Here is a 25629-nt window from a genome sequence, read left to right as displayed (position 1 = left end):
ACCACATTTTCAAGCATCAGCTTCTCACTGTTTATTGAGACATGACTGTCCTATTGATTGTTAAGCATCAGAATTGACTTTCTGTGATTTATGGCTTGAGTTCTAGAGATGACATGCCAAGGAAGGATACCAGTGACGCAGAGGGGGGGAGGGGGAAGTGCAAGAATAATTTTTAGATATAAGCATATAAAAAGAAAGGTAGGATCAAGCACAGGAAAGATTTTGAGAACTAGAGATAGACTGACAGTTACAAATCAAGGTAAGATATACACAAAAATTAGCACATGAGTTTGTCTTGTTGGGCAAACTGGATGGACCGTGTGGGTCTTTTTCTGCCGTCATCTACTATGTTACTATCCAGCTTATAATCGAAAGTGATCGGCGGCCATCTTCCGACACAAATCGGGAGATGGTCAGCGATTTCTTAAAAGCGGCGAAATTGGTATAATCGAAAGCGGCATTTTTGCCAGCATCGCCGCTTTCCTGTCGCTTCGCCGGCGAAAGTTCAAGGGGGCGTTTCGGTAGATTAGCGAAGGCGGGGCATGGGCGTGAATACCAGATGGCTGGCTTTCGCCGATAATGGAAAAAAAAAGCGGCATTAAGCAGTATTTCGCCGGGTATACTTGGTCCTTTTATTTTCACGACCAAGCCGCAAAAAGGTGCCCCAACTGACCAGATGACCACTGGAGGGAATGGGGGATGACCTCCCCATACTCCCCCAGTGGTCACCAACCCCCTTCCATACTAAAAAAATAAAACTAAAAACCTTTTTTGCCAGCCTGTATGCCAGCCTCAAATGCCGCACCCACCTCCATGACAGCAGAATGTGTTGTATCCTCCGACAGCCTTTCCCTGGTTGCGATGTGGCTCTTGGGTGAGTGTGACACCTTTTCTGTTAGGTGCCCTGCAGAGTCACATTAGCAATGCATTGTGGTGGGTGTAGGGTAGTGGGCTCTACTCCCATGGTGCTTTCCCCCCCTGCTAATTGGGTCAGTGTGTGCCCTGTTTTGTTTCCTGTTGTAGTCCATGCGGTAGTGGCCATTTTTGTAAGCCAGTATTAGTTCCCATTCCTGTGTTACCCACGTTAGAGACCGTAGTTCTTACCTTGAATGGTGCTGAAAGAGGGCATTGTACACCATTGTGACAGCTCTGACCTACTGCTAATCTTAGTACCAGGGGACTCTTTGCCAGTGGGGCACAACCTCTGATCTGCAATTAACTGTGAGTAAACGTAGTTATTTCAAGAAAGGACTTTTTCAGAGAGATTAGTCTTCAGGTGTGAACTGGTGTGCCAAAGTTATACAGCAGCAATAAGTCGTAGAGGCTGTATGCAGGTCCCTGGAGCAATTTTAGTGGGTGCAGTACATTTGTGGGTAGTGGGTTTGGGGGGGGGTAGTGGGGCTCAGCTCCCAAAGTAAGGGAGCTATGCACGTGGGAGCTTTTCTGAAGTCCACCGCAGTGACCCCTAGGGTGGCTGGTTGGTGTCCTGCCATGTCAGGGGGGCCAGTGCACTAAAAATGCTGGCTCCTCCCACGGCCAAATGCCTTGAATTTGGCCGGGGTTTGAGATGGCCAACATAACTTTCCATTATCGCTAAAAAACGAAGCCAGCCATCTCAAACCCCGGCCAAATCCAAGGCATTTGGCTGGCCGGAACCGTATTGTCAAAACAAAAGATGGCCGGCCATCTTTTTCGAAATTACGGGTCTGGCCAGCTGTTTGTGGCGCCGCCAAAATACATCACCGGCCATGTATTTCGCCGGCGCCGTTCAATTATTCCCCTCTATGTTACCATGATCTCTAGCCTTCTTCCCCTCCCCCCCTTTACATTGTAAGCCACTCAGACATTCTTTGGAGGTATAAGCCTCTAATGAGCTTGAAATGTGAACTTGAATGTTACATTTGTTACAGAATCCAGCAGACAAAGATTTGTCTTTTGTCTTCTGAAATGATTCTCAACTGGGACCACAGTTTTTAGTGGAAAAATGCAATCACTAGTTACGGTAGTTTTAGAAAGGATTCTCTCAATTCCAGGGATCTCTTTCCAGTGTACACTTTCTTTTTTGTAGGCACACATACCCCTGAATTCTATAAAGCTGCACATCCAAATTTCCAACTAGTGCACAAATTTGGGCATGTAAGTTATAACATAGTACTAACTATGCACCTAACAATTGTTATTAGCCTGAAGTACCAATAATAGCACTTAAGTGGTGTTAATTGCCACTAATTTGTACATTAGAGTAAAGCTGAGGCACAGTGAGGACCTATACCCTGATACAGGTTTCCAAAACATGGACCATGTTGGTGATGTGTCCTGTACAAGAGTGGCTTATGATTTAAGCTATGAAAATAAATATGTTTTGTATGAAGAATTACATCGAATCTCCATTTTTTCAAGTTGGATGTGGAGTTGCATTGAGAATTTGTCTCATATTTATTTTTTTTTTCACGGCTGGGCTTGTCGTTTGGACTAATTTGTACTTTTGCATGTAAATGCACTTAGGGACTATTCAATAAACCTAGCACCTAAATGGTATAGTGCGCAGGGGATGGGAAATATTTGTTTGCGTTGGCTAGCTCTCCTCACTCTGCAGTCCTCTCTTGGTTCCTCTTCTCCTCTCAGTGCTACTCCCTATCTTTAAATAACTCAAAAGAAAAGAAACCCTAACTCTCTAACTCATGTACTCTGTGGTGTGAAGCTACTAATTTTATGGGTTTGGTCAAAAGCTGCCCAGTAAATAAAATCAATAATTCAGTGTTGCTAATCTAACCCACCCACAATGATGATACAGCTTCAATAATTATCAATGTCCCCTAGACTATGCAGCTTGGAACAGTGCTTCCTCATGATTCTATGGGCACTGCCTCTGAACTGGCAGAGAACCTCCCTATCAAGCTGACTGTACCAATACTTTAAACTTTTTCAATAAAATGAGCTCTAACCTGCTGACTGAATTTTATCAGAGACAGCTGCTCCTCTGCCAATTTTTTTTAACTCATGCAGCATTACATATGGGCTCCACCTGAGGAGTAGCAGACAATAGGACCCCAAGAACTGTTTTCAGCCAAACTGCCCCTAACATGGGCTTATGCTGCTCCTGTGAAGAATAATAGCCTTTTTAAACTGTTAGTGCTGGCCTGTCTTTCAGTCATCAGAGTTAATCTGCTTTTAAACTGGCAGCTCAGGTTGGATTAAAACTGTTTCCCTGCTAGTTAAGTTGATAATTTCTAGCAGAAGCTGTTTGACAATGGATATCAGTGCTCATATAAACTGATTTTTTTTCTTTCATACACACATCTTTTCCCCTGTAGAGCCTCTAACAACCGTGTTGGTTCTCTGACACCTAACTAATGCACAAACTTGCATTCATATTCAGTCATACACTATTCTCATACACTAACTAGACAACTAAACCTATTTTCATGAAAAATCATGGCCAGCGCAGACACACAGCAGTGCACACCCTTTCTAACCAGGCTTACCCTCCCAACTGCCAGAACAGTGCAGCTTGGGATCTCGTGCTGTCAGAATGTGACAGCATGGGATCCCAGGCATCATCAGAATGTGCCCGCCTCAGACACACCAAAATCCAGCACTACCAAAGCAACTTTTACCCTTCTAAAAACCCTTCCCCTAATCACTGACCCAATTCTTACCATTCACCACTAATCCTAACCTTACCATCTTAAAACCTCTTTGCCCCAAACTTCACATAGTTCTACAGTGTCCTGGGCTTCCAGCTCTTGTCAGCAAGACACTCCTTCCTCAGCACACCTCCCCTACTTTTTATTTTCTAACCCAAGATTATACTAAAATCACACATTTTAGGTGTTTAACGTTGGGCGACATTTTGAGAATTACTCTCTAACAGTATACAATCTTTGTTCCCCTCCCCAAATCAGGTTCCTCTCTCCTGCCCTCAGGTCACATTGGAGCTCAGGACCTTCTCCTGTGGGTCCAGGGATTCAGACCCCCTAGGAAGGTTTTCAGAGGTAGGGGCACCTTCTCCTAACCTCCAGCCTCTTGGCCTAGGTATCTGCAATTCAAGGAGCTTAGCAGTTCCATTCCTAAGCTCTGGTCACTCCTCAAGATGGAGAAAGGGAACAACAATGTCTTGTTTTCTTTTGTCACTAGAACTCTATGGTGCTTGGGGCTCAGTTCCTTAGGAATTAACACACTCACCCTGCTTCAGCCCAAAGGTTGATGGAAGTTTGGCAGAGAATAGAAAGGATAGATCTTTTGGGAGGGGGGTTCCCTTTTGCTCTTAGACCAGTTTCATAGTTCAGGACCCTCCCATCCAGAATCTAGGTCTGTCTCCCTCAAAGCTTGTGCTCTGCTAGAGTGACAGAAAAGAGAAAAGGAGGAGAGACAAATCCCTCCCACACTAGGGGTTTTACTATTACATGAGTCCATTCAAGCCTCCTCCCAGGGTATTGCAAGTAGGGAAATCATTGTATGAGAACACTCCCACCTACTGCATCACAATACTATCAGAGAATGGTGATATGCCTGCAGCACAAATATACCACTGCCATCAGAATGACAACTGAGTTAGGGGATCTTCTACTAAGGTGTGCTAGCGTTTCTAGCTCTGGCATCTCAGCATTTAGCGCCAGCTGATTTTTAGCACAAGCTAAAAACAATAGTGCACATTAGTAAAAGGCCTCCTTAATATCTGAAAGTATAATAATACCATAATTCTAAAAGCATTTAGGGAGTCTTTTACTAAAGCTTAGCTCAAGTTATCTGCAGCAGAGACCATTTTATTCCTGTGGGCCCTGCTGCAGATAACTTGAGCTAAGCTTTAGTAAAAGACCCCCTTAGTATCTTGGGGCACAAATACATGAACGAAAAGCTGATTTTTAAGCATTGACCTGTATGTAATAATTTTTTCTTAACAAAAAACAATAACAAAATTTAGTTTATAGTACATCACTAAGGGGTCCTTTTACAAAGGTGCATGCTAAAAATAAGCACGCGCTAACCTTAGAGATGCCCATATATTTCAATGGGTGCCTCCAGCATTCGCTAATCATTAACACGTACTAAAAATGCTAGCGCGTCTTTGTAAAAGGACCCCTAAATAACCATAAATCAGGGTCAGCTCAGGCGAGTGTACCCTTAAAATAGTTTACTGGGCAATCACAGAGGCTCAATAGATATGCAGGCAATACATAGAGCAGACTACACAAACCAGATGGTAAGGTAGTGAGCAATTTGTTGGAACAAAACAGATAAAAACAGTACCCAATGTGGCCATGTTTCGCTATACTCATTTGCCTCCCCCCCTTGTTCCTTCTCACCCAGTACTTTCCTCGCCCTGTCTGTATTATTTTAGATTGTAAGCTCTATTGAGCAGAGACTGTCTCTCTGTGTCAGGTGTTCAGCGTTGCATGCGTCTGGTAGCGCTATACAAATGCTAATAATAATAATATAAGGCTTCATCAGAAGCAGATAACTGTTAAACACATATAAATGAAATTAAAATGCAAATTATAAAAATATAAAATGAAAATAAATATCATCTTTAAAATATATACATAAAAATGGAAATGTAGGCTGCCATCACATAGTCCTCAGTTCAATGTTCAAGATAGGTCTTTTCATCCCCGAGTCAGCTGGAGCTGAGAATGCTACATTAATATTCATAGTCCTCGGGGGGAGGGGGGCAGCATTGAGGAAAAAGAGTCCTGTTGGCTATTAGTTACATCCAGACACTCCAGATTCTGCACATTACAACCAACATAATTTTATGGAATATGAATGAAATAGGAACACAACTGCATATGAAACATTTCCCAACTATTTATGCCACATTTATAAACGTCTGACATCAAGAGGCAAGAAACATACAAAACAACAACAAAAATAACTCAAGGAAAAAAAATCCACAAAGACAAAAAAAACACATCACTTCATATTTAGTCCACAAAAATACAAAGAAGATCTAAGAAAGACCATGAACCTCGAGTTTAGAGGCAAACCTTAAAGAAAACTATTCAAAATAATTAGCATACAACTGGCATATAATTATGGTTTCCATGTTTTTCACGATGCAGATGTTATTGCGAGTACCTCTTCTAGTTGAATCTAGTGTTGACTTTGTGCCAGGTCATGGCAGCTCACAAATTGGCATCTTTTGGGCCACATATAGCTTACACCTGAACCTCATGTCCCAAGATGAAAGACAGGAAGGTTGTAGCTCCAAACCTGCTAATGTTTTAAAAGAAGATAGAGCAACTTTTGAACTAGATCATGGGGGAAAGCTGACAGTCTCTCAGGAGTAAGGCATTTTGAAGAGAGCCCAGCAAAATGCTGCTATTAGAATCCTGAATCCTGATAGAGAGGATTTGATAAAGGCTGATATAGCCCAGGTGCATTTAAAGAAAGAACAGACAGAGATAAATGATTCCAAACTACCCTACAAACTGCTATACAGACTGTGAATACAAAAACATAATATAAGCGTTGCCATAGTGGGGCAGGCTGAAGGTCCACCAAGCCTAGTATCCTGTTTCCAACAGTGGCCAATCCAGATCACAGGTACCTGGCAAAATCCCAGAACATTAAAACAGATTTTAAGCTGCTTATCTTAGAAATAAGCAGTGGATTTTCCCAAGTTCATCTTAACGAGGTATCGATGTGATTAACGTATTAAAATTTTAATGTACGAGAATTTATTTTTTTAACACTGACTGGCTTTTTTATGCTGCCCTGCCGTCACTCCCCATGTTTCTCCATTCTCGAGCAGTGGCAGTGATGGTCGTGCTGCTGACCTGGAAGACATGCTTCTGCCTCATCCTGCTCTCCCCCCCCCCCCCAACTCAACTTCCTCTGTTTGCCGGCAAGGCTTCTGGGTCATCAGCAGCACTTGAAGGAAGAGAGGAAGCGTGCAGACGTTGTGCCTGTTCTCCGGACTGCGGCTTGTTCTCTGAGTTAAGGGCTGTTTTAACTTTAAATCTTTTTCATCTCCCCCTTACAAACACACTGTGGGCCCTGTTTACTAAGGTGCGTTAGTATTTTTAACACACCTACAATTAGCGCGTGCGCTAACCGTGTAGGCGCCTATAGGGATATTGTAGGCACATACACAGTTAACGTGCGTACATGGTTAACGTAAGTTAATAACGCTGATGCGCCTATAACACTGCTTAGTAAACAGGGCCCACAATTTGATTTTATGCTTTCATTTTCAGCCAGTAATGTTTGAACTGTGATGGGAGGAAGGATGGGGGCTGGGGCTGTACTGTGACAGAAAGGGATGGAGAGGGGCATAGCTGGAGCTGTGCTGGGAGAGGGGGGCTTCTGGGTCATCAGCAACACTTGAGGGAAGAGAAAAAGCGTGCAGACACTGTGCCTGTTCTGTGGAGCTTCTCTGAGGTAAGGGAGTTTTAATTTTAAATCTTTTTCATCTCCCCCTTGCAAACACAGTTTGATTTTATGCTTTCATTTTTCAGTCAATTGTGTCCTGTGAATGTTTATTTTCTGCGGCAGGTCACATTATAGACAAAACGCAGGGCAGTCCTTACTCCAGAAAAATGGTAACAAACTGTTATGTTTGAATAACTGGTTGAACCGTGAATAAAATTTTTAAAAGGCATATGATACTTTGAAACTAAGTTTAAATTACAGTACCATATTACATTTTCACTTCAGTTTCAGCATTACATTTTGTTGGAATTACACTTTTTGGGCCAAAATGCATGCTTTTTAAATCAGGCAATTAAAAGTTTTAATCACACGATTAATAGCGATTACTTTTTTTCACTGGTGCCCATCCTTCGTTTATGGACATTTTTAAAGGAAATTATCCAAACCATTTAAAACCCTGCTAAGCTAACTGCTTTTACCACATTCTCTGGCAACAAATTCCAGAGTTTAATTACACGTTGAGTGAAGAAATATTTTCTCCAGTTTGTTTTAAATTTACTACTTGGCTTCATTGCATGCCCCCTTAGTATTTTTGGAAAGAGTAAACAAGCAATTCATCTCTACCCGTTCCTCTCCACTTGCATACAGACAATTCAAAGTACTGCATACTTTGAAATACTTTGAATTATCTGTATGCAAATGAAAATAGTAAGAAATATGATGGGAATTAGGGGCATAACCATGGGTGGGCCTGGGAGAGCTTGGGCCTGTCCATTTTTGCTCAGGGCCGAGCAGCAGCGGCACACCACTGGTGTAGCTGGCAGGGATTCCCAATCATCCAAATTGAAGACATCTGCAGTCTGCCATAAACCCCCACCAAAAAAATGTGGCAGTCAGTGACAGCCAGTTCAATTCGCCAACACCAGTACTCAGTGTGTGCTCAGTTCCTGCACTGGCTCAGTTGATGTGCAAGAACTGTGCATGTGTGGGATGCTGGCATCAGCATCTGGGAGTGCTGCTCCCGACTGCTGTGATTTTTTGACAGTGGTTGTGGCAGGCTGCTGGATGTCTTCAGCTGGTGAGGCTTGTGGATCCCCACCAGCTAAGATATTTAGAGGCCCTTTTACTAAAGTGTGCTAAGCCCTAATGCTGGCTCAGTGCACCAAAAAAGGCTTCACGAACACCAGCCAGTGACATGCTAACAGTAATTATGGAAGCCTCAGGTACACAATTTAGACTACAAGCCCTGTGGGCAGGGAAAATACCTACTGTACCTGAATATTATTCCACACAATCCCTGTCTTAGCTACAGTCTGAAGACAGAGTAATCATTTTTGGGCATGCATCACTGTGTTGGCAGCAACAGAAGTCCAGTGAGACATTTTCACTCTGGTTAATAGTTGCACAGGGACACATTTTTAAAGGTTAAAGAAACTGCAACCATATCTCGATGCACAGAATTTACTGCCTGAACCCAGTCAGGATTCTGTGCTTTATCCAGCACAGACACTGCTTGCTGCCTTAGGGCCTCTTATCAAGCCACTGTAGTGGTTCCCGCACAGCACTGCCGACGGAGCCCATTCAAAGTAAATGGGCTTTATCAGCATTACCGCACCGGATCCCTAGCGCGACTTGATTAGGGTTACCATATGGCTCCAGAAAAAAAAAGAGGACACATTGATCCAGTCCAGGTTTTGCTTCCATTGAAAGCAATGGAAGTAAATCCCAGACTGGCTCAATCTGTCCTCCTTTTTCTGGTGCCATATGGTAACTCTAGACTTGATAAGAGAGGCCCTTAGTGTATAATTTGTCCGGTCAATATTCAGCCAGCAGTAGTCAGTGTGTGTTTTTAAACGCCGCCCACTGCAAGTAGAATTAGGCCCCAACAACATTCAATACCAGGCCATATTCAATGTTGGTGGCTGGACATCTGCCGGCTACCGGGATTTATGCAGGTCCTGGCAGATATTCAGTCGGGATCCATAAGACACTTATGTAGGTTCCAGCAGAATATTGGTTGAGACCTACATAGAAGATAACAGGTACTCAGAGGATGGTACTTTGTTTCATGTTTTTTTTGGGCCTGTCCTCAAGTAGCATCCTTTTGGAAGGGTATAGCCGCATATCTTAACTCATCTGCTGGGCTCTTGCCTCATCCTCTCTTTTGCAATTTGGATTTTGCATTGTGGGGATGATGTGGGCGCTCGGGCTAGAGGCCCTCCTAGATTGTTCCTTCGCAAGGCGGTGATGGTGGTGAAAAAAACGTATCATCCAACAATGGCTCGTCTCAGAGTCTATCCCACTGGCAATGGAGAAATCAGCTACATACCCTTATATTGTGGGAGGCTCGAGAAGCTCACCTCGCATACAGATGTTTCTAAACACTTTCTGGCTATCTGGTCTCCTTACGCTTACTAGAGTTAGCTGGGTTACATAATACAGCACAAACTACAATAAAGCACCATTTCCTAAAATTCCTACACTCTCAGGGTGTTTCCAGTATGATTGTGGCATTTGTGAAGTACAGTAACAGTTTACTTTGTGAATATTTCAACTCAGCTAAACAGCACAGCAAAGGAAGGAACGGCAACTGGAAGCAATGTGTTTTGAGCTATAGAGTGCTCATCAGAGATTGAATGCACGTCTCATATTCCCCAAGAACTGCACAGAAGTAATGCACACTATGGTTCTGCTCTTCAATAATTCAGGCATCGCTGCACATGTCCTTGATTCCTGGACACCCTGCTGCATTTTGGCTTGAAGTAAAGCACAAACATCTGGATACAAAGGGCCTCAAAACACAACCACGGAGTCACCTTTTTGACCAAGATCGCTCTCCCTGGGGAAGGGAGTCAAATGCGCTATCTTAAAGAGGTTTCATGAGAACATTGTTTGTTTTCCTCACACAGCCGTGCAGTATCTGAAAGGGATATCTGCTTTCCTGGAATTTTTTTCCTCTTTGCTTTTTCTGTTTTGACTATTATTTTGAAAACCCTGCTTGGTTCCTTTGCAAGAAGTTAATATTATCAGCATAAAGTGTTTGGGGGAGGGAGTGTATTAGCAAATGCTATGGCTTGTTTTTTTTCATTCCCTAGTAAGAGTTCCTCTGCTAGGAATTATTACTTGTTGTTTATGTATTTTGGATTACAATTGTATTGTATTTTTAACTGATGTCTTAAACTGCTGGTCTAATTTTTTGGGAGATCCGACTATCTGCCATATCCGACAGATCCCCGGTGACGTGGCTACTCTTTCCGTTTTCCAAACCCAGGACCCTACTTTTACCACCGTTGTCAGCCGTGACCCTGCTTTTACTGCCTTTGTTTCTGCATTGTTTGAGGGGCTACCATTGTTTTCCTTATTATCCGACAACGGGTCGGTCCTGTTTAAGTCGGATAATGGAGACTTTATAAAATGTAACATCATATTACTACTACTATTTTTACAGCTCTACTAGACTAACACAGTGCCGGACAAATATACATGTAGTCTCCACCTGTATCCCTACTAAAAGGAGTGCATTCCTTATAGGAGGGTTGTACCAAATGGTAGTAGGTAAGAGAAGTGTGTAATTTTGCAGCAGTGAGCCTTGGTTGTTTGCTGAAATGGTAACCTATAGCTTCTATGTTACCGATGGGTTAATGCTCAGAACCTAACACCAGCGCTAGAGCTAATCAGCACTGGACTAGTGCCGGTCTGAATCTGTGAAAAATGTTCGGAGGGCTCGAGCGTGGGAAACAACATGTGCACCAAAGATTAGCGCAAATAGTATTTAAATGCAGTCAAAAGGATTTTAATGAGGTCATTTCCTATTCCCTCCCCAATGCTGAGAGAACAACGCACAGGACAAAGCCGCCCTTACTGCTAGAGAAATATTTAAAGGCACAGAGGAACGGCTTATCGTGAAACTCTTGTGTGCATGCACCAGGCACATTCCTCCCCCTTACTTTTTGGTCTCACAGTGTGCATATTATTTGCATGGAATTAGTATTAAGCAACGGGGGGCTATTTTTCTGCGCTATTCCCGGGCGCTGTGCCAGGGGCGTAGCCAGACCTCATGGTGGGAGGGGGTCAGAGTCCGAGGTGGGGGGCACATTTTAGTCTGCTACCTCCCCCACTCTCCCTGACATCCTGCCACACCCCTCAGCAGCAAATACCTTGGCTGGCGAGGTCCCCGACCCCAGCCAGCTGAAGCCTTCTCGAGCGCCTGTCTCCGGCGCCACCTCATTCCCTGCCCTGCTCTCTCTTCCTCATCACGTCCTACACCAGTGATCCTTAGTATCTTTGCTGCTATTTTTTACTTAGCCCTAGAGCAGCGGTTCCTAAACCTGGTCCTGGAGGCACCCCAGCCAGTCAGGTTTTCAGGATATCCACAATGAATATTCATGACAGAGATTTGCATGCAGTGCATGCAAATGCCTCTGGGACCAGGTTTGGAAGCCACTGCCCTAGAGGAAGCAAGATTTCTACCTGTTTTTTTTCTATACTCATTCAAAGGAGCAGGATCTCCTTGTGTTTGCAGCCATTTTGCTGGATTTCAGGGAGAGAAGAAGCTTGAATAATGTGCTCTGCTAATTCTGACCTTCTAGCAGCTGCAGCCAAAACACTAGCTTCTGATAGATACAAAATTCAAAGAAACATCAGTGTGCACTTCTACCCAGGGGGAGGATGGGCAGTTTTCAAGAGCTCCATTTATCTAGGTAAATAGCTTTTGGAAATTGCTCTCATTATGTACATATATACGAAATAACATTTAATATTAAAGTTGAGTTTATTGATTTTCTTGACCACCCATCATTAACAACAGCAATGTGGTTTACTTAGTCAAAAATAAAGGAAAGAGGAAAAGTGAAGCAGAGAAAGATACCACGAGCCAGATATTCAAAATGATTTGAACAGCAAGGAGAGACTCCTGACCATTTAAATTGCCTGTCCAGTGCTAACTGGGCATTTTCAGTAGCACATAGGAGGGAGGAGTGGCCTAATGGTTAGTGCGGCAGGCTTTGATCCTGGCAACCTGGGTTCAATTCTTACTGCAGTTTCTTGTGACCTTGGGCAAATCACTTAACCCTCCATTGCCCCAGATACAAAAGAAAAAAACTTTGATTGTGAGCCCCCTAGGGTCAGAGAAAGTACCTGCATATGTGTACAGCGCTGTGTACAAGTAGTAGTAGTAACACTTAACCAGATAGTTGTTGGTGAGGCCCTACTTGGAGTATTGTGTTCAGTTTTGGAGGCCATATCTTGCTAAAGATGTAAAAAGACTGGAAGCGGTACAAAGAAAAGCTACAAAAATGGTATGGATTTTGCGTTGCAAACCGTATGAGGAGAGGCTTACCGACCTGAACATGTATACCTTGGAGGAAAGGAGAAACAGTGGTGATATGACACAGACATTCAAATATTTGAAAGGTATTAATCCGAAAAACAAACCTTTTCCGGAGACAGGAAGGCGGTAGGACTAGAGGACACGAACTGAGGTTGAAGGGGGGCAGACTCAGGAGTAATGTCAGGAAATATTTTTTCATGGAAAGGGTGGTGGATACGTGGAATGCCCTCCAGCAGGAAGTAGTGGAGATGAAAACGGTAATGGAATTCAAACATGCATGGGATAAACACAAAGGAATCCTGTTTACAAGGAATGGATCCACGGAATCGTAGTGGAGATTGGGAGGCAACACTGCTAACTGGGAAGCAAAACCAGTGCTGGGCAGATTTCTATGGTCTACGCCCTGATCATGATGGAATCAATATGGATGGGCTGGAGTGTAAATTTTAAGGGGATTCAACGATAGATTCAGAACTTTTAGTAGAAGAACAGTGCTGGGCAGACTTCTACGGTCTGTGTGCCCTGAGAATGGCAAGGACAAATCAAACTTGGGTATACATATAAAGTATCACATACCATGTATAATGAGTTTATCTTGTTGGGCAGACTGGATGGACCATACAGGTCTTTATCTGCTGTCATTTACTATGTTACTATGTAAAATGCCCAGTTAGCGCCCAATCTTAAATCGGCTATTTGTGGGCATTTCGAAGGTGGAGGCAGCAGTGCCGGAGGTTCATCCAGGGCACCCCCATACTCTTGCACAAGTCCCAATTCAGAAAATAAGTTTTAGGAGAGAGTTCTATGGATTCTGATGTTTGTGATTTTGAAATTGAGAAAAGGCTGTTTCCTGTGTGCTCACTTAAATGCTCATTTTTTTTCTTAATGTGAAAGCAGTAACCGCTAATAATCCTTATTTGTCTTTTTATTTCAAGTAGAGCTTTATCAAATAGCATTTTTTTTTTTTTTTGCTAGTTGGCTGAATACAACAATCGATTCAAATACCAAATGTGAATAATTGGCAATAGCAAGTTAATATGAATCAATAGTAATTTCTCATTTTTAAAATATTAGATATGGTCATTACTGTTATTTACATGTTTAGGGAGTGTTATCATTCTTTTTATTATGCCGTATCTGTTTCTGACCCATTATCTGGCTATATCTTTCTCTGTTTCTCATATAGGTGCAGTGTCCATGTCCTGCAAGATCCCATCAGGCTGTTACGCCTTGTTCATCACATCAGACTGAATCTGACATCACTACTGCTACTACTGATCATTTCTACAGGGCTACTAGACATACTTTTCAGAGCATACAATCTATTCAAGTCAGACAAACAGGACAAATAAGGGACCAGGGAGTTATTTATTGTGGGAATAATTAAAATAGACATAAGCACTGAACAGGTGAATAGGGAATTAAGAGTTAAAAGCAGCCTCAAAAGGTGGGCTTTTAGCCTGGATTTGAATACAGCCAGAGACAGGGCATGATGCATCGATTCAGGAAGTCTATTCCAGACATAGGGTGCAGCAAGATAAAGGGAATGGAATCTGGAGTTGGCAGTGGAGGAGACAGGCACAGATAAGAGTTCCTGGGGATGGGGGTGTACGGAGAGATACAGAGAAAGAACACTTCTACAGCGGGATAATAGGTCAGAAATGAGTAAGAAGGTATGCTGTCCATGTCCTGTAAGCTTCTACCTGTCTGCTAAGCCCCGCCTACCACACTGGACCAGACCTCACATCAGTACTTTCGTATGTGACAAGCAAATCCTTATCGTTTCCTAGACTTTCTGCGCTCGGTGCGTTTTTCTTTTGGAACCATTTTGGACGTTTTTCCAAGAGAAAAAAATTCCCAAAGACCAGTCATTGGGGGGGGGGGGGGGGGGGGTGGGGGGGGGGGTACATCATTCTTAGTACACTGGCCACACAGACATCCCAGCAGAGCAGTGGGCCACCCTAGGGGGTAGTGTAGTGGAATTTAGTCAAAAGGTAACAGGTACACATCTCACCTTAACGCTTTTATATTGTATGGTGAGCCCTCCAGGAACAGAAAAGCACCTACTGTACCTCACTGGACACCAGTATAATATCTCTCAAGCTTGCAGGTGTCACCTATATATAGGCATAGTAGGTATCTAGTGTATTTTGGAGGACTTACACATTCCACCTCAAGTGTACCAGTTAAGAGTAGGATATGGGCCTGTTTGTATATGAAGCTGTCATACAGCCTGGTATGTACTGTCACCTTCACATCTTAGGGGGCTGGGAAAGGGTCAGTGGTCATGTGGAAGGGGAAGGGAGGGGGTTACTCACCTCTTCCCTTACTTTGTAATCTCAGGCTGACCAGGTGATGCAAGCAGCTTAATTGAAGTTGAAGCCTGTATGACAGATGGGTTCTTATTTACACCCACAAGACTTCTGAATAATTACAATCCACATTAACACTGTCACACTGGAACACTATTTATGTGGCTACAGGTATGGTTACATATAAAACACTTTCAGAGTCACAGCACTGCTTTATATGCTGCACTCAGGGCTGTGTTTACTAAAGGGCAAAAGGGGAAGTTGCCCTAGGCCCCTGCATAGAGGAGGCCCAACTGAACAGTTGCCCATTGGTAAGTTTAGCCCAGAGACCAGTCTCTTATTCTCTCTCCCCCCGCAACCCTTGAGTCCTGAATCTCCCGCCCTCCTCCTTCCAGCGGTCATTGCAGGCAGCAGCAGCGCTTAGGACAGGCTGCTGGCTTTGGGGCCTTTCTGCTGCCACGTCACGCCTACTCTTATTTGACTTCCTGCTTCTGTGTAGGCAGAACATGGCAGTGAAAATGCTGTGACCCAACTCCAGCAGCTTTGTGCTAAATGGTGCTGCTGCTGCCGCCTGTGAAATTGAAGTATGGAGGACCACTGCTAGACTACAAGAGTGGGGAGTATGTGTAGAGGAGAGAAGGTGCAAAAGGCAGGGAAGAGAGAGAGGAAAGGAAACCGATATGGTTTTCCAAGCAAGTGGCTGAGAAAATAAAGGCTAAAGAGTCGGCGTTCATGAAATACAGAAAAACTCAGGAAAAGGAACACAGAGAGGAATACCGGATGAAACTGAAAAAAGTCAAGAGAGATATATACGTCTGGTGAAAGTGAAAGAACAAATGGCTAGAAACGTAAGAAGGGGTGAAAAAAATTTTTTTTAGGTATATTAGTGAAAGGAGGAAGACTAAAAATGGAATTATGAGACTAAAAGATGCTGCGAAACGCTATGTGGAGAATGATGAAGAAAAAGCAAATGTGCTAAACAAATGCTTCTGTTCTGTTTTCACAGAAGAAAATCCTGGAGAAGGAGCACGATTGACTGGCAAAAGTACATATGAGAATGGAGCGGATATAGCACTGTTCACAGAACAGAGTGTTTACGAACAACTTGAAAATCTAAAGGTGGACAAAGCCATGGGACCGGACGGGATCCATCCCAGGATATTGAGGGAGCTCAGAGAGGTTCTGGCGGGTCCTTTCAAAGATTTCTTTAATAAATCCTTGGAGACGGGGGATGTTCCGTGGGATTGGAGAAGAGCGGATGTGGTCCCTCTTCACAAAAGTGGTGACAGAGAAGAAGCTGGAAACTACAGACCAGTAAGCCTCACTTCGGTTATTGAAAAAGTAATGGAAGCGATGCTGAAGGAAAGGATAGTGAATTTTCTGGAATCCAATAAGTTGCAAGATCTGAGACAATATGGTTTTACCAAAGGTAAATCGTGCAATTGAATTCTTTGACTGAGTGACCAGAGAACTGGATTGAGGACGGAGGAGGAGGGAAAGGTAGGTAGTGGAGTGCCTCAAGTATCGGTGCTGGGGCCGATTCTGTTCAATATATTTTGAGTGACATTACCGAAGGGCTAGAAGGTAACGTTTGCCTTTTTGTGGATGATACCAAGATTTGTAACAGAGTGGACACCCTGGAGGGAGTGGAAAACATGAAGAAGGATCTGCAGAAGAATGGTCTAATGTTTGGCAATTAAAATTCAATGCAAAGAAGTGCAAAGTGATGCATGTAGGGAGTAGAAATCCATGGGAGACTATCCAGCTTATAATTGAAAAAGAAAAACGCCTATATTGCGACCTAAATCGGGAGATAAGACGTTTATCTCACAAAAACGAATAAAGCGGTATAATCGAAAGCCGAATTTGGACGTTTTCAACTGCACTCCGTCGCGGATGTGGACAAAGTTGATGGGGGCGTGTCAAAGGCGTGGTGAAGGCGGAACTGGGGCGTGGTTATCGGCCGATCAGAGATAGGCGCCTTTCGCCGATAATGGGAAAAAAAATATGCGTTTTTAGCGAGAATTTAGGGCACTTTTCCTGGACCCTGTTTTTCCACGAATAGGGCCCCAAAAAGTGCCCTAAACAACCAGATGACCACTGGAGGGAGTCGGGGATGACCTCCCCTGACTCCCCCAGTGGTCACAAACCCCCTCCCACCACAAAAATATGCCGTTTCACAACTTTTTATGTTCACCCTCAAATGTCATACCCACCTCCCTAGCAGCAGTATGCAGATCACTGGAGCAGTTATTAGGGGGTGCAGTGGACGTCAGGCAGGTAGACCCAGGCCCATCCCCCCCACCTGTTACACTTGTGCTGGTAAATGGGAGCCCTCCACACCGCCCCCCCCAAACCCACTGTACCCACCTTCACCCCTTAGGGCTATAGTAATGGTGTAGACTTGTGGGTGGTGGGTTTTGAGGGGGATTTGGGGGGCTCAACACACAAGGGAAGGGTGCTATGCACCTGGGAGCTCTTTTACCTTTTTTTTTTTTTTTTTGTAACAGTGCCCCCTAGGGTGCCCGGTTGGTGTCCTGGCATGTGAGGGGGACCAGTGCATTACGACTCCTGGCCCCTCCCACGAACAAATGCCTTGGATTTATTCGTTTTTGAGCTGGGCGCTTTCATTTTCCATTATCGCTGAAAAACAAAAACGCCCAGCTCACAAATTGTCGAATAAAACATGGACGTCTATTTTTTCCCAAATACGGTTCGGTCCGCCCCTTCACAGACCCGTTCTTGGAGATAAACGCCCATGGAGATAGACGTTTTCGTTCGATTATGCCCCTCCACGTGTTAGGCGGTGAGAGTCTGCTATGCACAGGCAGGAAGAGGGGGTGATAGTATCTGAGGATCTGAAGGCAACAAAACAGTGTGACAAGGCGGTGGCTGTAGCCTGAAGGATGCTAGGCTGTATAGAGAGAGGTGTAACCAGCAGAAGAAGGGAGGTGTTGAGGCCCCACCTAGAGTATTGTGTTCAGTTTTAGAGGCTATATCTTGCTAAGGATGTATATAAGTACATAAGTATTGCCATACTGGGAAAGACCAGCAACCTGTTTCCAACAGTGGCCAATCCAGGTCACAAATACCTGGCAAGATCCCAATACTGCTTATCCCAGAAATAGTGGATTTTCCGCAAGTCCATTTAATAATGGTCTATGGACTTTTTCTCTAGGAAGCTGTCCAAACCTTTTTTAAACTCTGCTAAGCTAACCACCTTTACCACATTCTCTGGCAACGAATTCCAAAGTTTAATTACACGTTGAGTGTACAAAAACTTGAAGTGGTGCAAAAGAAAAACTGCAAAAATGATATGGGGTTTATGTTACAAAACGAACAAGGAGGGACTTACTGACATGTATACCTTGGAGGAAAGGAGAAACAGGGGAGATATGATACAGACGTTCAGATATTTGAAAGGTATTAATTCGCAAACAAACCTTATCTGGAGATGGGAAGGCGGTAGAACTGGAGGACATGAATCGAGGTTGAAGGGGGGCAGACTCGGGAAAAATGTCAGGAAGTATTTTTTCACGGACAGGGTGGTGGATACTTGGAATGCTCTCCCGCAGGAGGTGGTGGAGATGAAAAAGGTAACAGAATTCAAAAATGTGTGGGATAAACACAAAGGAATCCTGTTCAGAAGGAATGGATCAACAGAAGCTTAGCGGAGATTGGGTGGCAACACCGATAATTGGGAAGCAAAGCTAATGCAGGGCAGACTTCTACAGTCTGTGCCCTGAAAATAGCAAGGACAAATCAAGGTCAGGTATACATATGAAGTAGCACATACAATGAGTTTATCCTATTGGGCAGACTGGATGGACATACATGTCTTTATCTGCTGTCATCATCTACTATGTGTTGCTTGCACCCTGCCCTGTATGGCCTTTGGCTGAAAGTTGCAGTTTATAAGACTTTTGTCTTAAATTAAATTACAAAAGTCATCCATCAGCTTGTGATTCCTGTGCTTTCCTACAGCTTTAAAATTGTAGACTGACCTGATAAAGGTCTTAAACTTAATTTGAGCCAGAATACCTATAACAGTGACAAACAGTTGCGCAGGTAAATTAAGGCATAAGCCTGGCAAAACAAATGGTGCTTCAATACATTTTTTAAAGCACTCAAATTGTGCTGTTGCTGGTTCTTATGAATGGAACAAATAGCGATTTGGAAATTAAGCAACCGAAAAAGTGCCTTACCAGATCTAGACATGCAAAAAAAAAAAAAAGTACTGAAGTACCAAGGTGATGTCATTCATTTAACTTGCACAAATGTCCCAACAAAGAGAATCTCTGTGGGTGGGCATTTTTCAGAACCTGGCACTGCATCAATGACCTTATGGTCAGGATACAGGTAAGTTTAAAACAATCCAGGAACACAATAAAGTATGATGCAATTCTCTGACAGAACTTAACAAGGATTTGGGTTTCCAATCACATTATATAAATTTTTGTTTTATTGAACAGATAATAAAAAGCATACAACAGAATAGAAAATTGTTGTTCTTCTTTTACATTATTTTCTCCCCCCCTCCATCCCACCTGCCCTCCTTCCCCAAATATACACTACCCTTACACACATGTATGAATAAGTTGTAAACAATTATTACCAATATCAAGCAATGGAGCTTTCTCACCTTTTGATCACCCATCCACCTGTCTCTGTTTCTCATTCCCCAACCCCCAAACCTTCCCTTAGACCATCACTGGAATTTACGTTTCACAAGCTCATACCTGACCTAGAGAAGGTTCTGCCTTAAACGTCAAAAAAATGCATTGTTAGCCTAATAAAAAGGTGCCACCTTATTTTCCTTTCTTTTATTTTGTCTTATTTATGTTGTATTTCTATTTATTATTAACAAAGGGGTCCTTTTAATAAACTGCAGTAACAAACGGCTTTATGATATCCTTGCACAGGTCAGTCCCACTAAGGCTATTTTTACAGTGGCCGTACAAAACCCTGATTTGCTTTTATTTTATTAATGGCCATGTGCTAATGCTGCTGTTAGCGCGTGGCCATTTTTTAAAATTATTATTACTGTGGGAGCACTTACTTGCCACTTATTTTGTAGGCAGTGAGAGCTCCATGTTATCTGTGCACTAACCAGTTATGGTCCTGTTTTACTAAGATGTGCTAGTGTTTTTAGCACGTGCTAAACGATAGAGATGCCCTTGGCTTAGTAAACTTGGCCCTTAGTGTGCAGTACTGTGCAGTAATGTGAAATACCCACTCTCCACTCCTGACATGCCCCCTCAATGAAGTTACATGGAAATACTTTTAAAACAAATAGGAGAAAATATTTTTTCACTCAACAAATAAGTTAAGCTCTAGAACTCTTTGCTGGAAGATACAGTAACAGTGATTAGCGTATCTAGGTTTAAAAAAAAGGTTTGGACACGTTCCTGGAGGAAAAGTCCATAGTCTGCTAGTGAGATAGACATGAGGAAGCTACTGCTTGCCCTGGAATTGGTAGCATGAAATGTTGCTACTATTTGGTTTCTGTCAGGTACTTGTGACCTGGATTGGCCACTGTAGAAACAGCATACTGGGCTAGATGGACCATTGGTCTGACCCAGTATAGCTATTCTTATGTACAGTTAGCGCATGCATATCCCAAAACTAACGCAGAATGCATTAGCATGTCCCACATTAGGCGTGTGTTGGCACCTAACACAGCTTCGTAAAAGGACCCCAAAGAAACAAGATAAGTGAGAATTCACCATCACGTGTAGACAAAGAAGCCATAATTTGCAAACCAAGAGAAAAATACCCCTTTCAATAATCAATCAAAAAACAGTGGCAGATGCACAAACAAAGCAAAAAATGCAAAGAGCAACTTCAGGAACCATATATCAATCAGGGGAAGAGAACTCCCAACGGGGCAATGTATAACTAGAGGCTACCTCTACTTCAGGAAGCAGGTAAAAGCCTGCCTCTTCTCCTAAGAATTTAATACATAGGGTAACAGGCTATACACCCACTTTGCACCTGGACTAGCTTGCTACACACACACTGCAGCTTAGACTAGTTCCTTATATCTTGATTAACTGTATCAATAACTTTGCCTTTAGTTTAGGACTCTGTACCAGGCATCTTGTCCCTATCTATATATCTGCATTTGGTCCCTCCGCTATATGGTAAGCAGTATTGTAGAAACGAATTAATATCATAGTACTGTTATTTGAATGTTCTAATTATGTGCTTATTAGATGTTTCATTAGTAGTATGCTTGCATCATATTATATCTCTGTTATTTGCATTTCAGTGCTGTTAAATGTGTTTATTTTTGATCCTGTTTCCTGGTAGTCCTGTTAGGTTTCAATTTGCTGTATTTATGTTTATTCTTGTACATTTTACTATTATACTAACAAAACTGTAAGTTTGATGTTAAACTGTACCTACTGTATACTGACTTGGGTGAATCTCTTCATAACGACAGTTAATAAATCCAAATAAATAAATAAATAAACTTAAACCTAAGGATGAGACAGTGATAGCCGCAGCACAAGACAGGAAACTACAGAAAATACAGAGTCTGTAAAACGACATATCCCATGACAGGCTGTGATGAGGTGAAGTTTGAAGGCCTTTATACAGAAAAGCACAATAAGTTAGCAAGGCTCATCCCCCTCCACGTTTATAAGTACTGTTAACATCCCTCTATCAGAAAGCACTGGGATCACAACCCTACTACTACTTATCATTTCTATAGCGCTACTAGGCTGTGAAAGAGAAAAAAATGCAAGAACATTATGCACAGAAAAGGGATCCTCAAGGACCATGAAATGCAATTAGAGACCAAACAAATATTACAGAAAGAAACAGAAATAATTCCAATTGTACTGAGCACCTTGATATGCTGCCTTCAGTATTACAACCTATGCACTGCAGATGGAAGCTCTCTTTGGCACAGTGCATGTGTTAAGATGAGCTTTGGCACTGCCTTTGAGAGACAGATCATACTTAGCATACCCTGGGCTAAGGAACTTTGCTTAATTACTGTCACACATGTACAAAACTAACTAATTTAGAGACATAGTGAAGGAATGGGATATTGGGTGTGCTCTAGTGTAATAACTGCAGGTAAGGGGGTACCTTCCCAATGAAGATGGGGAGAGTAGGCGACAGACCGGTTCACCATCCTAGGTTGCCAAACTTTAATGTTCACCAAAATGGGAATGTGCAATTTCAGAAAGCAACTATTTCAAGACTACTCGTGTTGAAAGGCTATTATTCATAAGGTTTTTTTTTTATTGTCAATAACAGCTAAGTCAGATGCAGCTAAGTCAGATACAACAAAAGTCAGATGCAGGAAGCTCCAGGTCCCCTACTGGATACAGATCCTTCAAATTCAAAGCAGCAACAACAACAACAACAACAACATTGTAAGCAAAAGGAATGTTCTTCCATCTCAACCCTTTCATTTTCAACCTCCTCCGTTTCCTTCTGCTAGTTAGGGTCCCCCCCTTCCAAAAGCCAAGCGGGAAAAAATAGGACCTGCCGGCCTTACACGCTGCCAAGAAAGTGCAGTAAATCTAACACCTGCATACTCGTCACAAGCAAACGACTGCTGCTAACCTGGAGCAGCCTCCTGAAGGGAATCCCAGAGCAGCACGGGTGGGAGGGGAAAGGTGGAAATAAAAACTGGGAGGACAGAAGTACTACCAAGCATTAGCATTTTCTATCATATTAGATCTGTCTTTGAATCCTGGTCTGCAGAGTTTCGGGATCCCCCCCGGCTGTCACTATGCTGCCCAACAGTGGCAGCAGCACCGGACGGTGCAGAGGATGGGCTCAGCTTCTTTCACTTTCGCCTCTGGTCTTGCAAATGGATCACAGTACCGATACCGATTTACACTATTAACTGGGGGTGGGTGGGGGTTGCCTGGGTGCCTCCATTTTTCACGTGGTAAGTTCGGGAAGGGAAGCAGCAGACAGCAGGAGAAATAAAAAATCTCCAGCAGGAGACAAATGTCCCCGGGACACATTTGATCCTAACACAAACCCCCAATCCGTCTCCGGGCAGGGCCACTACACATCACCGCAGCCCTTCACCCCACCCGCCACTGCCTTACCTCGGTGACACTCTCCCAGTCCTCATCCAGTACCAGCCCTTCTTCATTTCCCGACTAGGGGGAAGGGGGCGGGGTGGTCCAAATGCAACCGGCAGCAGCGAGCCCAGCCACGATCCGTGTCGTGATCGCAGAAAGAGCGGCGGGATTTCGACCAGGCTGCCGATTTAGATTTCCTTGCTAACGGTAGAGTAGCAGAGGATTTGCTGCAGCTTTTCGGTGCGGATGCGATGTCAGGCGGCGCTATTCCTGCTGCTGCCGCTGCTGCCGCCGCTGCTGGTGGTGTTCTAGTCAAGCAAGCGCCACCTGGTGCTTACCAGGGGAATAGCAACAGCTAGGCGATGGACAGTATCACAGCTGCTATTGTGTTATTGCCTAGAGAAAAAAATAACAAAGAATTCTGGATTGACCCTGAAATGAGAGAACTATGCTAAAGGTGAGGACGGAGTTTTGTAAAGCCTGGAAAAAAAATCACAGATGGCTGTTTAAGATGACTAAACGTCGCACTCTTGAACAGCTCTCTCTACGAGTCCTCTAAGAACATAAGCGTTGCCATACTGGGACGGACCGAAGGTCTATTATCAAGCTCAGTATCCTGTTTCCAAAAGTGGCCAATCCAGGTCATAAGTACCTGGCAAAGACCCAGAACAGTAAAACAGATGTTATGCTGCTTATCCTAGAAATAGTCAGAGGGCATACATAATATTTAACATGTCAAAAGTTCTTCATCTCAATAGCCTGAATACAATCCATTATTTTGAGAAGGGGATCTTCAGAATCTACTGCAGCACACACCATGTGAACATTACGTTCTTTTGATGCAATGGTTGTGGCGCAAATCCTCATTGATCCACTGAATTTTTATTTTTTAGACTTTTTAACTTCATTTCTAATATTCAACTTCATTTCTGATATTGTTCCAACCATATACTAACAGCATCTCACACTTAACTTTAGCTGGCAGCAAAGTTTCAACCAGAGAGCACCTCCACCGACTTGGCCACGTTTCGAGAAACTTCCTCAAGGAAGAGGTTCTCTACAAAGCAAAAAAAAAAAACCCCAGATAATCATATGAATGTTATATCTTCGTATTCACTTACATCCCCCGCAACAAAATTTAAGATCCAAGCGTACTAGGACTAGGGAGGGAGCATGCAACCAAGCTACCAAGATTTTAAACAAACCAGAGAAAATATTTCTTCATCCAATATGTAATTAACTCTGGAACTTGTTGCCAGGCAGTAAACACAGTTAGCTTAGCAGGGTATAAAGAAAGTTTGCATAATTTGCTAAAATGAAAGTCCATAAGCTACTATTAAGACGGACTTCGGAAAATCCACTGCTTATTTCTAGGATAAACTCCAGTTCAACAGACCATATATATAATCTACGTGGGGACCCAGTGTTAACAAGCTAATATGCAGTGTCCCAAACAAGTGCTAGTCCTAGTATTTTTGGAAAGGATAAACAAATGATTCAGTCTTCCTGTTCCACTCCACTCAGTATTTTATAGATCTCTATAACATCTAACATAGTAACATAGTAGATGACGGCAGAAAAAGACCTGCACGGTCCATCCAGTCTGCCCAACAAGACAAACTCATATGTGCTACTTTTTGTGTATATGTTACCTTGATTTGTAACTGTCATTTTCAGGGCACAGACCGTACAAGTCTGGCCAGCACTATCCCCGCCTCCCAACCACCAGCCCCACCTCCCACCACCGGCTCTGGCACAGACCATATAAGTCTGCCTAGCACTATCCCCACCTCCCAACCCCCAACCCTGCCTCCCACCACCAGCTCTGGCACAGACCATATAAGTCTGCCCAGCACTATCCCCGCCTCCCAACCACCAGCCCCGCCTCCCACCACCGGCTCAGGCACAGACCATATACAGTGGGGGAAATAAGTATTTGATCCCTTGCTGATTTTGTAAGTTTGCCCACTGACAAAGACATGAGCAGCCCATAATTGAAGGGTAGGTTATTGGTAACAGTGAGAGATAGCACATCACAAATTAAATCCGGAAAATCACATTGTGGAAAGTATATGAATTTATTTGCATTCTGCAGAGGGAAATAAGTATTTAATCCCTCTGGCAAACAAGACCTAATACTTGGTGGCAAAACCCTTGTTGGCAAGCACAGCGGTCAGACGTCTTCTGTAGTTGATGATGAGGTTTGCACACATGTCAGGAGGAATTTTGGTCCACTCCTCTTTGCAGATCATCTCTAAATCATTAAGAGTTCTGGGCTGTCGCTTGGCAACTCGCATCTTCAGCTCCCTCCATAAGTTTTCAATGGATTAAGGTCTGGTGACTGGCTAGGCCACTCCATGACCCTAATGTGCTTCTTCCTGAGCCACTCCTTTGTTGCCTTGGCTGTATGTTTTGGGTCATTGTCGTGCTGGAATACCCAGCCACGACCCATTTTAAGGCCCTGGCGGAGGGAAGGAGGTTGTCACTCAGAATTGTACGGTACATGGCCCCATCCATTCTCCCATTGATGCGGTGAAGTAGTCCTGTGCCCTTAGCA

The 25629-nt window shown here is 43.4% G+C and overlaps 1 protein-coding gene across 2 annotated transcripts in view; it reads right to left on the bottom strand.

The window, feature by feature from the left end:
- PTPRE (protein tyrosine phosphatase receptor type E) overlaps positions 1–23306 on the bottom strand; it is a 435598-nt gene extending 412292 nt beyond the window's left edge. For both annotated transcript variants that reach the window (XM_030202956.1, XM_030202958.1), the window contains exon 1: positions 23097–23306. The gene's annotated coding sequence lies outside the window, so the exon portion shown is untranslated. The remainder of the gene's footprint in view (positions 1–23096) is intronic.
- Between the last annotated feature and the right edge of the window lie 2323 nt (positions 23307–25629).

This window comes from Microcaecilia unicolor, chromosome 5, assembly GCF_901765095.1.
Source record: "Microcaecilia unicolor chromosome 5, aMicUni1.1, whole genome shotgun sequence".
Classification (NCBI taxonomy): Eukaryota; Metazoa; Chordata; class Amphibia; order Gymnophiona; family Siphonopidae; genus Microcaecilia; species Microcaecilia unicolor.
Note: the sequence above shows the minus strand (reverse complement) of the source record. Positions and strands in the feature narration are given on the sequence as shown.